Source organism: Mesoplodon densirostris, chromosome 15 (assembly GCF_025265405.1).
Source record: "Mesoplodon densirostris isolate mMesDen1 chromosome 15, mMesDen1 primary haplotype, whole genome shotgun sequence".
NCBI lineage: Eukaryota > Metazoa > Chordata > Mammalia > Artiodactyla > Ziphiidae > Mesoplodon > Mesoplodon densirostris.
This window is the reverse complement of record NC_082675.1, coordinates 64,676,280-64,693,310: the sequence shown is the minus strand read 5'-3', so window position 1 is coordinate 64,693,310 and position 17,031 is coordinate 64,676,280. Positions and strand designations below refer to the sequence as shown.

The 17,031-nt window shown below is 43.7% G+C and overlaps 1 non-coding gene across 1 annotated transcript; it reads right to left on the bottom strand.

Moving 5' to 3' along the window:
- Nucleotides 1-16,796: 16,796 nt before the first annotated feature.
- On the bottom strand, nucleotides 16,797-16,903 carry LOC132503340 (U6 spliceosomal RNA). Its single transcript, XR_009534588.1, has one exon. It is a non-coding gene; the product is annotated as a U6 spliceosomal RNA (small nuclear RNA).
- Nucleotides 16,904-17,031: the final 128 nt, after the last annotated feature.

Genomic DNA, 17,031 nt, shown 5'->3' with positions numbered 1-17,031 from the left:
TGACCACTAAAGGCTAGAGGTCTTCTGGGCTCTGTGTTGCGTCCTTGTTTTCCTTTAAATCCTTTTAGTATAGAACATTTCAAACATACGTTAAAAATAGAAAGAATAGTCTAATGAACCCCTATGTACTCACCCATTTTCAACACTTACCAAATTATAGCCTAAATATTCATAACATTTGTAAATATTCACTCCTCTCCCCTGGTTTATTTTTAGGCAAATTCCACACTTCGTATTATTTTATATGTAAACATTTCAGTATATTTAAAAGACAAGGACCCCTTTAAAAACATAGCCTTGATATCATTAACACACTTAAAGGCTGGGTAACTATAACTGGTTAGTCCTTTTTGGTTCTGTCTCTTTAGAAATCTCATTGACACCATGGGCTTAAATAGCCTCTGCAGGCCAAAGACTCCCAGGCTTAAATCTTCAATCTAGACCTCTCTTTCAGCTCTAAAATCCCACTTCTAATTCTCTGCTTGACATTTCCACATGCTGGGCTCAGAAGCATCTCAGATTTAACGTGTCCAAAACAGAACTCATGATTTCTACCCTAACCCAGCCCCTGCTCTGGGAGACCCTATCTTGGTCGATAGCTTCGGTGTCCGCCCAGATGCCTTCATTGTTCTTCACCCTCACGCCCTCCTCCAATCCAGCTCCAGGTCCTGTGACTTCTTCCACCCAAATATACTTAAAATATGTGGACAATCCACTTCTTTCTATCTCCACAGCCAAACCAAGCCACCACCTGCTCTTGCCTGCACTGCAAGAGCCTCGTAACAGGTTTGTGTCTCTCACTTGCACCTCCGCTGACACTCAGCTGCACAAGAGCAAGTCTGCGCCGGACAGTAAAATATCAGAATACTTTCCTTCCAGTTAGTAAATAATCACTCTTCTTGGCCACTCCCCACACCAGAGCTCCACCCCCCACACCCCCCGCACCCTACGCCCTCCCTCTGTCCATCCACTAAACCAAGCCTGGCCAAGCAAGGGGCCTCAGAGACCTTGCTATAATTTGGGTCTATGTACTCAAATACTTAAAAATTCACATGGTATTGTGATGACCTAAGACTTCAGGTAACTTCCCTCATGACAGTCAAGGGAAAAGTCCAGAGAACTTCTGCTCTCATACTCTTCAACAGCCAAGATAATATATTTTTAAAAAAATGTGAACTTGCCTTTGAGGTGGAGGAGTAGTGACTGGGAGGGGAGATGAGAGGAACTTTTGGGGTGTTGGTAATATTCTGCTCTAGATCTGGTGGTGGTTACATAAGTATGTTCACTTTGTGAAAATTCAACTGGGCTGGGTTCTTACAATTTGTGTACTTTTCTATCTATCTGTTATATTTCGATAGAGTTTTCTTAAAATATGTCAGGCAGAAGTTTCCTGTGGCTTTGGCCCAAGAGGGCAGTTGTCTCCTGATCTTACCTTTTCTCTTGCTCACATCCTCTCCAGAGGCTTCTGCAGGGAAGAGGGCTCCTGCCATCCAGGACCGGCCTTGCAGCAGTCATGCCACTGGTCACCACCAGGGGTACTGTGCCCGACTCCAATTGTTTGGTGGATGGATAGGGTAGAACAGGCCTCTTCCCACCTGTTACTCTCTCCCCGCCTGTTACTCTCTCTCTTCAGCCTCCACGAGATCAACTCCTCCAGTCTATTCAGGCAACAGTGAATTTCTTACCCAGGAGTTAGGAGAGCTTCTGGAATTAATGAGCTCCAGGACTAAGATCTGAGGTCTGGCTATTCTGCACTTCCCCTTGAATCTCACTGCGGGAGACACCTAAAGACTCAGGCCCATAAAATAAAGCCATGAAAGATGCTCAGTCTCACTGCTAATAAAGGAAAATGCAAATTAAAATCTCAGAGAGACACCATTTCGTTTTGCTTGGCAAAAACTTAAAGGCTGGTAATACCAAGTGCAGGCAACTATGTGGAGAGTTCAAAGTTCTACAGGTGGGAGTATAAATCGGTAGAACCACTTTGGAAAGAAGTTTGGCAACAGTCTGAAGAATTGAAGATGCTCCTGCCCCATGACTCAGGCACCCCACTTCTAAGTCTAGTACTGCAGAGAAGTGTGAGAGCCTCGCTGGTACAAGAATCTTCTTACACGGTCATTTCTAACATTAAAAAATACAAAACAACCAGAAAATAAAATTTTTAAATTGTGGCCTATTTATATAGAAGTTAAAACAAATGAACTGCAGTTCACATGTATCAACATAGATACAAACAAAGGCAAAATGTTGAGTGGAAAAAACAAGTGTACGAGGAATGTCCAGTGTGATTGCATTGGAACAAAGTTATAGGACATGAAAATCAGCATTGTAAGATGTGTATGGATGCAGACATGTGTATTAAAAGTATCAAAATGCTCATGGGAATGATAACATCAGTTTCATGATAGTGGTTTCTTCTGGGGAAAGGGGAATGATATGCAGGAAACTTCAGCTCATCTGTTGTTCCATTTCTTTTCTTTTCTTTTTTTTTTTTTTTTTGTGATACGTGGGCCTCTCACTGTTGTGGCCTCTCCCGTTGCGGAGCACAGGCTCCGGACGTGCACGCCCAGTGGCCATGGCTCACGGGCCCAGCCGTTCCGCGGCATGTGGGATCTTCCCGGACCGGGGCACGAACCCACGTTCCCCGCATCGGCAGGCGGACTCTCAACCACTGCGCCACCAGGGAAGCCTTGTTCCATTTCTTAAAAGTGAAAATCTGGAGGAAAGATGGCTCAGCATTAAGTTTGATAAAGCCAGGTAGTAGGTACATTTTTCTTTTCTATCCTTGTCTGTACATTTGGTATGTTTTCCAATAGAATCAATCAATTAATGAAAAAAGCTACTTAGGCCTCCCCAGGGGAAGAGGGCATGAAGGCTCCCTCCCACTCCAAATGGTTCACCTGTCCCACGGTTGAGCCTTTGCTCCCAGCACTGTTCTCCCTTCTTCAAGGCACTTAGGTGGAAAACTCTAAAGCACAATGTGGAAAATTCTACCCTTCCCCCAGGCCAAGCTTCTCTCCCAGAGTCCTGTCCTCAACACCGCATCATACATCCGAGCCTTTGGTCTGGGTAGTGGCCCAACTTCAGCCTGACGTGAGGAAACATGGTGTTTAGGAGCCAGACTACCTGGGTCTGAGGGCTGCCTCTTCCACTTGACTGAGGGGCCTTGGATGAGTTACTCTGATTCTTTGTGCTGTAGGATGGAGGGAGCATGGGTGGAGGAGAGGGTGACCAGGCAGCTGGCCAGGTGAGCAGGGGCAGCTCAGGGGGCTGGCGACCCTCATCCTATGTGGAAATAGGCTACTTCCCACAGGGTGACCAGATCTTATTTATATGTGGCAACAGGAAATCACAACCCTCTGTCCACCCACCCCAAACCATGGGGGAGACTGAATTATTTTAGCATCAGTTCTTTCTATTTCAAGTCTAACAGACAAGTAATGGAGTGCTGGCCATCACTGGTTCACTCTCAGAGACTCTTCCTCATTGAACCTGACACCGCCATGCCAAAGGCAGAGGTCCCGGCCATGGGATGGAAGAATCCATGGCCCCAGATTGAGTTATGGGCTCTGATAACTCTGTCTTGAAGTTTGAGGAGTTTCACATCTTATAAGAAAGGGACAGAGTTGGGAAGCCCACCCAGGTCTGATGCCTCCCCAAGCAATGCTCCCTCCTCTATAGCAGTGCTGTGCCACTCCACAGTCCACTTAGCACGGGGGGTCCTGTAAGGGATGGACTCAGGGGGCAGGGCAGGTTTAAGGGCCCTAATAACAAGATGTAACCTTAGTAGGGAGAGGAAAGAGCTTTCCTTAGCTCAGAAGGTGTGCAGAGGAGCTGCAAGGTCAAGGCCAACTTCAGAGGCAGGTGGAAAGGTCAGCTCAAGGCCTGGTATTGGAATGACTTAGGTGGTTCACCTAAGGTGACTCTTGGAAGAAGATGGGTGGGGCATGGAGAATTGTAAAACCACAGAGATTGCTATTGTCTATCCATTTTCCTCTAATAACAGAATCCCCCCTTCCTTTTTTTAAGCTAGGCACTTGGCTGCCCAACATAAAAACTATATTTCCCTGTCTCCCTGGCTATGTGAATAAGTTCTAGCCAATGAGATGCAAGCCAAAGTGGAGAAGTGTTCTCAAAGAGAAGAGGTATTCCTTTTGCTTCCTTTTTTCTTTTTTTGTTTTCTGGAGAGCAGAAGTGTTGGCTGGTGTTGGAGCAGCAATCTTGGGCTTTGAAGTGACCATGTAAGCTGTACTAATGGGACCACAAGATAGGTGCCACCTCACAGCACTGTGGGGTGTCATACCAACCAGTCCTCCTACCTGTGGACTTTTGTGTTAGATAGAAATAGTTTCTACTTTGTTTAAGCCACGGTTCCTGTGGAGTCTCTGTCACCGAATCCCAAAATTACAAAGAAGACTACTTTTTTTCAGTTTTTTGGTAATTCTTCTGCTTGCCTCTTGATGCCTCTGTCATGGATAGCTTTCCAACCTTTGCTGCATTTTCCCTGTTTTAGCAAAGAGAGAACAGAACTCATTCAGGCTCAGGCCCTTGGCAGGCACCAGCATCTAAATGTAATCTATTGACATTGTTTTGTTTCTATGGTATTTATTTTTAGGTTACCATTTAATTAAGGTAAAGGACACTGCTTTTTCATTTACAATAGTGACATGAGGTCACTTTCCTTTTTAAATAATTTACTTAAGCAAAAACAATTGAGTCGATTTAAAAGGTATTAAGTGACTAAGAGTGCAGGTTATATCAGCCATGGCAGAAATCAAGGAGATAGCTGGAGGATGACTAAAGTTTGGAAAACAAGGGTATAGATTTTGCTGCTTCAGAAAGAATTATATAAACATTTCCTCCTCCAGTATTTTTTTTTTTTTTTTTGTGGTATGCGGGCCTCTTACTGTTGTGGCCTCTCCCATTGCGGAGCACAGGCTCCGGACGCACAGGCTCAGCGGCCATGGTTCACGGGCCTAGCCGCTCTGCGGCACGTGGGATCCTCCCGGACCGGGGCATGAACCCGTGTCCCCTGCATCGGCAGGTGGACTCTCAACCACTGCGCCACCAGGGAAGCCCCCTCCAGTATTTTTTGGTTTTCATTTTGGATGATTCAAAGTATTCTTGTAATGGGGTTTCCTAATTCCTCAAGACAATAATTTAGTAAACACTCCCACAGACCGTGCATAGTAGTTAAAGAGTCTGAGTGCTGAAGTCAAATTCCCTGGGTTCAGTTCTTGGCTCCTGCAATTACCAACTGTGTGACCTTGGGCAAATTACTGTAATTCTCTGTGTTCAACATCTCACCTGTAAAATGGAGTTGATGATGTTATTGGGAGGATTAAATGACACATTGTATGTAAAATCCTGAGCTGAGTATCTGGCCTACATTAAGATGCAATAAATGGCTGCTGTTATTACTACTGTTATATCTGGCTTGAACACATCAAGAAGTCAGTGTTGAAAGCTTTATATTAAGTCCTTGGGAGTTGAATAACTCTGTCCCGATGCTCAAGAAGGTTTACATTTTAAAGGGAAGGTTTATATCAGTTTTTCCTATTAATGTCTTTTTCTGTTCTAGGATCCAATTTAAGACACCACGTTGGGCTTCCCTGGTGGCGCAGTGGTTGAGAGTCTGCCTGCCGATGCAGGGGACACGGGTTCGTGCCCCAGTCTGGGAAGATCCCACATGCCGCGGAGCGGCTGGCCCCGTAAACCAAGGCCGCTGAGCCTGCACATCCGGAGCCTGTGCTCCGCAACGGGAGAGGCCACAACAGTGAGAGGCCCGCGTACCGCAAAAAAAAAAAAAAAAAAAGACACCATGTTGCATTAATCTTCACATTTACCTTAGTTACCTCCAATCTGTAATAGCTCCTTATTCTTTCCTTGCCTTTCATAACCTTGACACTTTTTAGGAGTACTGGTCTGATATTTTGCAGAATATCCTGCAATTTGGACTAGTCTAATGCTTTCTCACAATTAAAGTGATGATCTTGGGGAGGAATACTACCGAGGTGACTTGTCCTCATTACATCATATCAGAGGGTACATGGTGTCAATGTCTTACTACTGGTGATGTTAACCTTGAGCAATTGGTTCGGGGGTGCCTGCCAGGTGTCTCCACTATACAGTTAGTATTTTTCTCTTTTTATACTCTATTTATTAGATGAAGGTCTAAATCCAGCCCACACTCACAGAGAGAAAAATTAAAGTCTCCTTCCTAGAGGGAGAAGTGTCTAAGAATTTGTGAACATATTCCACCACAGGAATTAATAAGTATTTGAGGAAGATATTTTGAAACTATACTCTGTTTTGTCTTAGACTTTCACCCACAACTTTTAGCATTCATTGGTGAATCTTGCCTGCAACCATTGTTACTGTGATGTTCTCATGGTGGTTTTCTATTTCCTTCTTTTGTTCTACATTGATTAGTTGGAATTCTTATGAAGGAGGAGTTGTCTCATCCCCCACCCCATTTACTTATTTAGCCAACAATTAATTTATATCAGTATGGAACAATAAATATTTATTATATTATTTGGGATATAATTCAATACTAATGTATTAGGAGCCCTTTCACAGTGGCTTGTGTCCTTTGTTAAGCCCCCATAATTATTTTTGAGCACTTCCTTACTTTTGATACCACAAGATGCTCAAAATTCATCTTTTATTTCCTCTGCCCTAGCCCTGGGATCAACCATTTCTCCAAGGACCCCTGTTCCTTTCATTAGAGAATGGTATTTAGAAACCAAGATCTGGGCACTAGGTGCGCTCATTGGTGTGGGAGTGTCATTGTTTCTAAATCCTCTCAATGAATAGAGTTAGGAATATATGTATGTACACTAACTCATGTGAACCCATCTACTTCTCTCTCTCTCTCTGTCTCTCTGTCTCTCTCTTTCTCATCATCATAATAAATGAGTTTCTACTGATCTCCAACACTAATCCAATGCAATGGGGGTTCATTCTAGCCTTCCTCTCTTGCTTATTTGTAACTTCTTTCTACAATAGTGAAAAGCCTGACTCTCAGGATTAATATCAAAAGGGGATGACAGGAAAAAAAATCAGTGAATGTAAAGGTACATCAATAGAAATTATCCAATCTGAAGAAAAAGAGAAAAAAATATTTTAAAAAATGAACAAAGCCTCTAACACCTGTAGAACAATATCAAAAGTTCTCATATAAATATAATTAAAGTCTCAGAGGAAGAGGAAAGAAAGGATGGATCAGAAAAAAATAGTCAAAGAAATAATGACTGATATTTTTCTAAATTTAGTGAAAGACATAAATATGTATAGATTCAAGAAAACTAGAGTATAAAAAGTAAGATAAAGGCAAAGAAAATCGCATCTAGGTTCATTATAGTCAAAACACTGTAAACTAGACATAAAGAGAATATTTGAAAGCAGCCAGAGGAAAACAGCACATGACATACTGGACAACAATAATTTTAACATTCACCAAGTTCTTAAGAGAAAACATAGAGGCTAGAAAATAGTGGAACAACATCTTTAAAGGGTCAAGAGAAAGAGTTATCAGTTTAGAATTCTATATCCAGTACATTTATTCTTCAAAAAAGAAGGCAAAGTAAATATTCTTTTACATTGCCTGCAGAACTTCACTGGAAGAAAGGCAAAGCAATTTCTTCAGGCTGAAAGGAAGTTATACCAGAGGGAAATTTGAACCGCCTGGAAGGAATAAAGAACATTAGCAATGGTAAATATCTGGGTAATATATAAAACTATTTTTTCCTCTCAATTTCTTTAAAATACATATGACTATTTTAAAAAGAAATTATAATACTTCTTGCAGATATAGATGTAATACACATGGCAATTACAGCATAAAGAGTACTGTGAGTAGGGTAGTATTAGGGATAAATGGGACAATACAACTGTAAATTTTCTATATTTTATATGAAAGGGTACAATATTAACTTCATGAACTATCAAGGGTGTGTAGTATAATCCCTAGTGTAACCTTTAAAAAATGATGCAAATAGTTCTAGTTAAAGGGCCAGTATGTACATTAAAGAATTCTAAAATATATTTAAATAGTCTAAATTAGGAAGGAGAGGGGAACAGAGGAACAAAAAAAAACAAGAAACAGGGCTTCCCTGGTGGCGCAGTGGTTGAGAGTCCGCCTGCCAATGCAGGGGACACGGGTTCATGCCCTAGTCCAGGAATATCCCACATGCCATGGAGCGGCTGGGCCCGTGAGCAATGGCCACGGAGCCTGCGTGTCCGGAGCCTGTGCTCCGCAACGGGAGAGGCCACAACAGTGAGAGGCCTGCGTACCGCAGAAAAACAAACAAACAAAAAAACAAGAAACAGATAACAAATAATAAAATGGTAGACTTAATTCCAATCATATCGTTAATTTAAATGTCAGCAAACTAAGCACTCATAATAGTAATTCTCACTAACATCACTATGACTTAGACTGCAGAAAAGTGGAGTCATTCTTTGATTTGACTCATCTTTCAGATTATCATTCAACCCTTGAGCATCCAGGGTTTGGCTAAGGAGAGCATCTCTATGCTCTTTCTATCTCCCCTGAGTTCCCAGGCCTGAGCTCACCTTGGATGCTTAGAGCACAGTCCTAACCACATGTGGGGTAGCGCAGAATCAGCCCCTGGGAGGGTATAGTGATTACTGAATCCATCCTGACAAATGCCTCAGTTTTCCTTAATAGAAATCTCTTATCTGAGATTAGTTTTTAAACAGATTTTAAATATATATATATATTTATTTAAATACTGTGCAGAAAGATTTACAGTGAAAAGCCAGCCTCCCTCCTATCCTGGATCCTTGAATCAATCAGCATGAAGTTTGTATGTGTTCAGCCTGAACTGCCTCTTGAGGGACTGGTGGAGGTTGTGGGTACTGACAGAGACACCAGCAGGAGGAGCAGTTGGATTTTACATTCTTCCCTGTTCAGGCAGATGTCTGCCTCATGTTCTTTTTTTAGCATTTGAAACCAACTTCCTGGAATCTATGTCCTCACCATGGGCAAGGAACAGTATTCCAGAAAGCTTGTTTTTATGGAGGAAAATCCAGCTAAGCATGGTGGGCTGGTCCTGCCAGCTTTATAAAATACAGAATTTGAGGAAAATACAGATTAAGAGGAAAGTCCTTCATAACTGAGACTTGAAGGGGTGGGGGAGGGGAAGTATACCTAGAAATAACCTCTGCTGGTTAAATTTAGGAATTTGGAAAACTTAAAGGCCATTAGTAAAACCCTATTTGATATTCAAATGGCTTGGGATTGTTTCTCTTCAAAGAACAGGAAGTAGAGTGGAAAAGTGAAAAGGTTGTGGGCTGTGGAATCTGATAGAAGTTGTTTCATCCTCATTCTGCCACTAATAGCTTTGGCAAGTCCCTAAACCTCTCTAAGTTTAAATTTTGCCAAATGATCCTGGTACATGGTAAATATTCAATAAATACAGTTTTCCTACCCAGCCCTCCCCTCTCCCTGTGTTTTGGTGTTTTCTAGTTATCTAACACTGCATAACAAACCATCCCAAGGCTTAGTGGATTAAAATAACAAGACATTAATTTTGCTCAGTGTGAAAGGCTTTTCTGATATGGCTCCTGGTATTCTCTCCCCTGTGTAATCCTCTCCCCTTATGTGGCTGGTCCTAGTGACTTGCTTCTAATAAACAGAATATGACAATTGTGATGGGCTGTCGCTTGTGTGATTAGGTGGTAAGACGGTGAGTTCCATCTTGCTCTATTTTCACTCGGTTGCCTTCTTGGCCTGAGTGAAGTAAGCCACCATGTGACATGAGGCCCACGTGACAAGGAACTGAAGGCGATCATTCAACAGGCTTTAAGGAACCGAGTCTTGCCAGCAACCCTGTGAATGAGGTTGGATGTAGAGACTCCCCAGTGGCACCTGGAGATGATTAAAGTCTCAGCCGACACCTTGATTACAGCTCTTGAAAGACTGACACACAGAACCCAGCCAAGCCATGCCCAAATTCCTGATCTACAGACGCTGTGGGAAAATAAATGTTTCAAGCCACAAAGTTACGGGGTAATTTGTTTTGTAGTAATAGATCCCTAATACATCAGGAATCTGCAATTTGAGGAGGACTTTGTGGGGACAGATCATCCCTCTTCCACTTGTCAACTGGTTGGGTGTGGAAGCTGGGAACTGAAATCAGGTGAAGGCTCCCTCCTCCCTCCGTCCCCCCTTCACTTGTGTAGCAATCCATGCTGGCTTGGGGCTGAGACCTCAGTTCTTTGTTGGCTGAAACACGCATGTGGCCTCTCCATGAGGCCTGGGATTCCTCATAACAGGAGGCTGGGTTCCAAGGAGAGAGAGAGAGAGAGAGAGAGAGAGAGAGAGAGAGAGAGAGAGAGAGAGAGAGAGAGAGATGGAAGCCTTCTCACCTTTTCTAACCCTAGCATCAGGAATCAAACAGCATGACTTCCTCTGGATTCAGTTCATTAGAAGAAAGATTCTGAAGCTAAGCAACATTCAAAGGGAGGGGAATCAGACTCTATCTTTTTTCAGAGGATTGTCCAAGAATTTGGACGAGCATGCGGGATCAGAACAATTGCTGTAGACATTTTTGGAAAATGCAAACTTCCACCCTTGGGGAACTCATTCTTCCTGTTTTTGTCAGGTCTCCCCTCTGTCGGTATTTGCCTTACTCTAGTTGGTCCCCTTTAGAGGATAGTGTAGCTGGGTAAGAGATTTCAGAAAAGTCTGTTTCCTAAACTGTTCCACTTCCCAGGGAATCAACTTGGTCAGAGGCTCTATCTGCCTTAGGGGGCTCCCCCTGACTTCAACCCCTACTTTTTTTTTTCCTTTGAAGACACAGTCTATGTGATGTGCAAAAATATACTTAGGGCAAGAGGGAAGGGATATGGGAACAGATGTGTATGTATAACTAATTCAATTTGTTATAAAGCAGAAACTAATAAAAAATATATATATATATACTTAGGTAACTCATAACTGTGACAAGGGGAAAACTGTGAAGTTCACTGGCTCAGTGGAAAGCCACTAGCTCGGTGACTTACAGGATCTCTGCATGAGCAAATCTGCAGAGGCAGCACTTCTGAGAATTTTCTTGATTCTTGAGGAGAGAGAAATGAAGTGGGGGGGGGGAGCTAAGAGAAGGAGGAGAGAGAGAAAAAGAGAGGGAGAAGATCAGAGATAAGAGACATAAATCCAGAAAGATGAGTGGGATAAAAGTATGGAAAGAGGAAAAGAATGGAAAACATGAAATGTAAGAAAGCAACGACCCAATCCTACCCAGAATAAGCAAGTGAGGATTAATGCTGTTTTTAAAAAACAGATTTAGTGAGATATAATTTGCATACCACACTATTCACTTGTTTAAGTTCAATGTTTTTTAGTATGGTCACAGTTGTGCAACTATCACCACAGTCAATTTCAGAATATTTTCATCATCCCCCAAAGAAATCTTGTACCCTTTAGCTGTCACCCTCCATCCTTCTCCACCCTCTCAGCCGTAGGCTGCCGCTAATCTACTTTCTATTTCTATAGATTTGCCTGTTCTAGATACTTCATATAAATGAAATCATACAATATGTGGTCTTTTGTGACTGGCTTCTTTCACTTAGCATAATGATTTCACGATTTGTTCACGTTGTAGCATGTATCAATCCTTCATTCCTTTTTATGGCTGAATAATGTTTCATTGTATGGATATACCACATTTTACTTAGCCATTCATCAGTTGATGGGCATTTGGGTTGTTTCTATTTCTTGGCTGTTATGAATACGCTGATATAAACCTTCATATACATTTTTTTATGCTTTCTTTTCTCTTGGATCTATAACTAAGAGTAGAATGGCTGGGTCATATGGTAACTCTATATTTAACATTTTGAGAAGCTGATAAATTGTTTTCCAGAGTGACTGCACCATTTTACATTCCAGCCAGCAATGTATGAAGGCTCCAGCTTGTTCACATCTTTTATTTTATTTTTTTATTTTTTATTTTTTGTGTGATATGCGGGCCCCTCACTGTTGTGACCTCTCTCGTTGCGGAGCACAGGCTCCGGATGGGCAGGCTCAGCGGCCATGGCTCAAGGGGCCCAGCCGCTCCGCAGCATGTGGGATCCTCCCAGACCAGGGCACAAACCCGTGTCCCCTGCATCGGCAGGCGGACTCCCAACCACTGCACCACCAGGGAAGCCCCTCATTTTGGTTTTTATTTGCATTTCCCTGATGGCTGATGATGTTGAGCATCTTTTCCTGTGCTTATTGGCTGTTTATAAATCTTTGAAGAAATGTCTATTCAGATCTTTGCTCACTTTTTATTTGGGTTATTTGTCTTTTAATTGTTGAGTTGTAAGTGTTCTCTATATATTCGGGACACAAGTTTCTTATCAGATATACAATTTGCAAATATTTTCTCCTATCCTGTGAGTTGTTTTTTCCATTTTCTCAATGGTCTTGTTTGCATCACAAAGTTAGTAATTTTCATGAAGTCTATTTAATCGGTTTTTTTCTTTTGTTACTTGTGCTTTTTTTCTTTTGTTACTTGTCATATCTAAGAAGGTTTTGTTCAGCCCAAGGCCCCAAGGCCATGAAGACTTACTCCTATTTTTTTTAAGAGTTTTATTGTTTTTCTCTTACATTTAAGTGTTTGATCCATTTTGAGTGAATTTTTGTGTATGTGTAAGGAAGGGATTTAACTTCATTCTTTTGCTTGTGGTAATACATAACATTATTTTTTTAAATGATAAAACTTATAAATCTACTTTTTATATACTGCTTTCCTGGACCAAGCAAGAGAAAGTGGTATCGGCTTGCACCTAAGTTCAACCTTATTTTAAACATGAGATTTCTATGACCACTGCTACTTCTTTACTCTCTACATGTGTGTAATGTGAATATGGGTACATTTCTAAGATAAATAATTGTGGAGAAGGGTCTTAGTTATTCCATTTGTTTTTTAAAAAGGATTGCACTAGGATAGTGATTCTCAACCCCTGCTACTCATCAGAAATTAGAATCTAGGAGCTTTTCAAAGTCCCCATGACAGAGTCCTGTGCTCAGATATCCTGATTTACCTCCGGTCTGGGATAGGGTTTGAGCACAGGTGTTTTTACAAGTGTCTCAGGTGATTCAGTTGAGCAGCTGGGATCATAAACCCTGCCCTAGATGAACTCTTTGGGGTTCTTCGGGACTATTATTCTGTGGGTCTGTAGTGGTTCTGAATAGCAGAAACCTGACAGAATATGGTTCTCTTAACCCAGGTGAGTCCTGTTGCCAGCTACCCACATTGGAGACCACTCCATGAGTAGTTGGTGTCTCTCTGGGGTTTGACAGGGCAGATATCTGTCCATCTCTTCCAAGAACAGGTGGTAGTGCTTTTCTACCTGGTCCCTAATGCCGATAATACCTTGAGGGTACCTCTGAAAGAGTGCAGACTGATGACCACTGTTTATGGGGCCGCTGCTCCAGCCTATGTCACATTTGCTGTTCCTTCTGCCTGAAAGCTCTGTCCTTCCCCTTTTCTCCACCTGCTTCCTCCTACTCTCCCCCTCTGATCTCAGCTTAAACATCACTTCCTCAAAAAAGCCTTTTTTCCTCCCCTTTCCTTTGGATCACCTTTATATATTCCCAGAATACCATATTCCTTGGCCTCTGTGTCCCAACTGTAATTAATTATGGATATAATTATTTTCTGGAGTGTCTTTCTCACTATATATATTTTTTGTTTGTTTGTTTGTTTGTTTTTGCAGTACGCGGGCCTCTCACTGTTGTGGCCTCTCTCGTTGCGGAGCACAGGCTCTGGACGCGCAGGCTCAGCGGCCGTGGCTCACGGGCCCAGCCGCTCCGCAGCATGTGGGATCTTCCCGGACCGGGGCACAAACCCGTGTCCCCTGCATTGGCAGGCGGACTCTCAACCACTGTGCCACCAGGGAAGCCCACACTGCATTTCTTTACAAGCATCTGGCTTCCCTGCTCGGCTGGGAGCTCTTGAAGGACCAGACAGCGTCCCTGACACACGGCAGCACTGAGGGCCTGCTTGCTCATGAGCTGACTCCTGGACCAGGCTACCTGCCATAGAAGGTGCCAAGGAGAAGGAAGGTAGGTGACTGGGACCTCTGTTTCTACTGGTCTTCCTTCACTTGTGTCATCTATCATGCTCCAGTGTTTCATTTTTGTTTTGCTTTTCCCCTTCTCCTGGACTCTTTGTCGGTTTACAGTTTCTTTAGGGATAAACCAGCCAACCTGGGGTGGTGGTGTGTCTCCGAGGACTTGATGCATTTAGGGACTGTTCTCTTAGTGTGCCACCTCCTTGGGACCTCAAGATACCAGAAAGGGGGAGTCTCTCCCATGTCCTAAGCTCGGCCTCGTCTCCTCCCTCCCTCTCCAATCACTGCCCCCCTCCCCCTCCCCGCATCTCTGTGCCCTAATATGCAGGTGGTAATGAGGCCATGATTTCTCTTGGGAAAAGGAGTGTCAGTTATTGATTAAAAAAAAAAATTCATGCCTGGGGCTCATGGACAACCAATTAGTCCATAATTCCTCAAACCACAAAGCCCCTCCTCATTTTTATAAGCCCCTACTTTCAAATAGGCTAAGCTTTGGTGACTTTCTTTTCAGGCTCCATTGGTGGAGCAGTTTACGTAGGTCTCACCAGGATAAACATGGGCATGGGTCTGATCACAGGAAGAGGGGTCAGTGGGACTCATTTATCACCTAGATCATGAGGGAGGTGGCCGAGATTGGGGCAGGAATCCTAGGCTGAGTTACAAGAAATTCTACTAGATCCATGGATGTGATCAGGGTGGGGTGTGGTCCAAGGGTGTTCTGAAGCCGTATGACAATACGGAGTATATGTGCTGGGGCATTTTCCTGGGGATTGGTCAGTGGTTTTCATCAGTTTCTTTAAGAGGTCTGTGGCCCCTAAGAAGTTAAGAAGCCTGGCCTGGATTCTCTCTCTTGAGGTCCCTTCTGCTTTAGGCTTCTGCACTTTTGAAATAAGAAGCTGTCTCAGGAGCCCCAGGAGGGGAGATAAAGGCGGCGGCTGATTTCCTGGGGCCACCTGGTGGTGCTGGGGTGCATAGCATCCTTTGGGCAATAGAAGAAGCCTGGGCCGGCTTCCTGCTGGACAAGTCCTAGGAAAGGGTCCAGAAGGAGGTTTTGGAATCTGGGTGCAGCTGCCTTCTCCCGCAAAGGAATGAGAACAGTGCTGGCCCAAAGCTGGAAGGGAAGGGCTGGGTGGCCGGATCACCTCCTCTCCACCCACTCTGCACTCAGCTTCCTCCGAGCCCCCTTGGGAGACATCTTGGGAGTCCAGAGTCGGGAACCAAGTGATCCTGAGACTGGTCTGGGTGGAGGGTATGCCAAGAGTGGCCTTGGGTGGGAAGGGAGGAGCTTCCGGCTTAAGTGGGGATAGAAGGGCTGAGGAACCCTGGCCAGGCTTGAGAATAAAGGCTGAGCTTTGCGTCTTTCAGAGGACTTCACTTGAACCAACTCTTTCACTCCACTCTATCCTGAAAGGCAGGCACTGTTTATATCCACTCCACAGGCAAGGAAACTGCAGCCCAGAGGATGACATGATTTGCCAAAGACCACACAGACAGCTGTGGAGCTAGTCTCCCCACTGGAGACAAGCACCTCTGCTTTCCCAGCCTCCCTGTGGCCCAGCTCAGCAGCCCAGCTGTCCTTCCTCAGCCTGGAAGCTGGCTGCTTTAGGACAATCCAAAGCAGGGCATAATCCTCTGTGTGGTAGGACAACCCTACAACACGGTATAAAACAACAGGGTTTATCACCCCAGGTTGAATATACAACAGGAGCCAGGAAAGGCTTCATCCTTGGGTGGCAGAGCCATGAAATGTCACTGAAGCGAAGTCAGGTTGAAGCTGGGAGGAGGGCATCACAGAACCCTCTGCTTCCTCAACTTAGAGGTCACTTCCTTTGGCCGGGGTCCCTGATCTCCACTGAGTCCAGAAAACTTCTTCCATCTTCTCTTCTCATGCACAGAGCTCACATCATCATTGCATTGGACATTCTCTATTGCACTTGCCCTTTTGCTTGTCTGCAGCCCTTTCAGGCTCTCAGCATCTGAGGGTGGGACCGTGTTGGTCCCGTGATACTAGGATACCATGTTGGTATCCCTAGCCGTTAGTCCATGGTCTGGCACATGGGAGGTGTTACCAAAAAAATGTATTAAATGAGGAAGTGACTCAGTCATATAGTATCACATAGGATTGTGGGGAAGTTTCTTACCTGGACAAAAATTCTGAGATGATCACAGTGGAGCTGACATCTGTCAGGGTCACTGAAATGGCAAAAAAGGAGCAAGGTCTTGGTCTCGTCTTAAGTCACTGGCATGAGCAGGTCTCCTGGCTGCAATGGTCATTAGCAGTTCTGTGCCTTTGTCAGGCTGTGTCCGTAGAGACTTGACCTTGTAGGATGCTACAAGTTGGTGTTAGTGAAGTTCATGGCAATCCCACGGGAAGACCTCTCTTATCATGGTGCCATTGCGGTACCTTTTCTTTGGGTCAAGAAAACAGTAAGCTATCAGGTTTTCAGTACATTTTATTATATTATTATTATTATTATTATTATTTATTTATTTATTTTTTGCGGTACGTGGGCCTCTCACTGTTGTGGCCTCTCCCATTGCGGAGCACAGGCTCCAGACGCGCAGGCTCAGCGGCCATGGCTCACGGGCCCAGCCACTCCGCGGCATGTGGGATCTTCCTGGACCGGGGCACGAACCCGTGTCCCCTGCATCGGCAGGCGGACTCTCAACCACTGCGCCACCAAGAAAGCCCTATTATTATTTTTTTTAATATGGAACGCTTCACGAATTTGTGTGTCATCCTTGCCCAGGGGCCATGCTAATCTTCTCTGTATCATTCCAATTTTAGTATATGTGCTGCTGAAGCGAGCAAAGTAAATTTTAAATAGTTATTGGATTTTAAATTCATTTGAAAGAATACACATATGAACATATAAAAGATAAAAAAATAAAATGAATATATATCTACTGTGCAGTAAGATTAAGAAATTGTTTTTACAT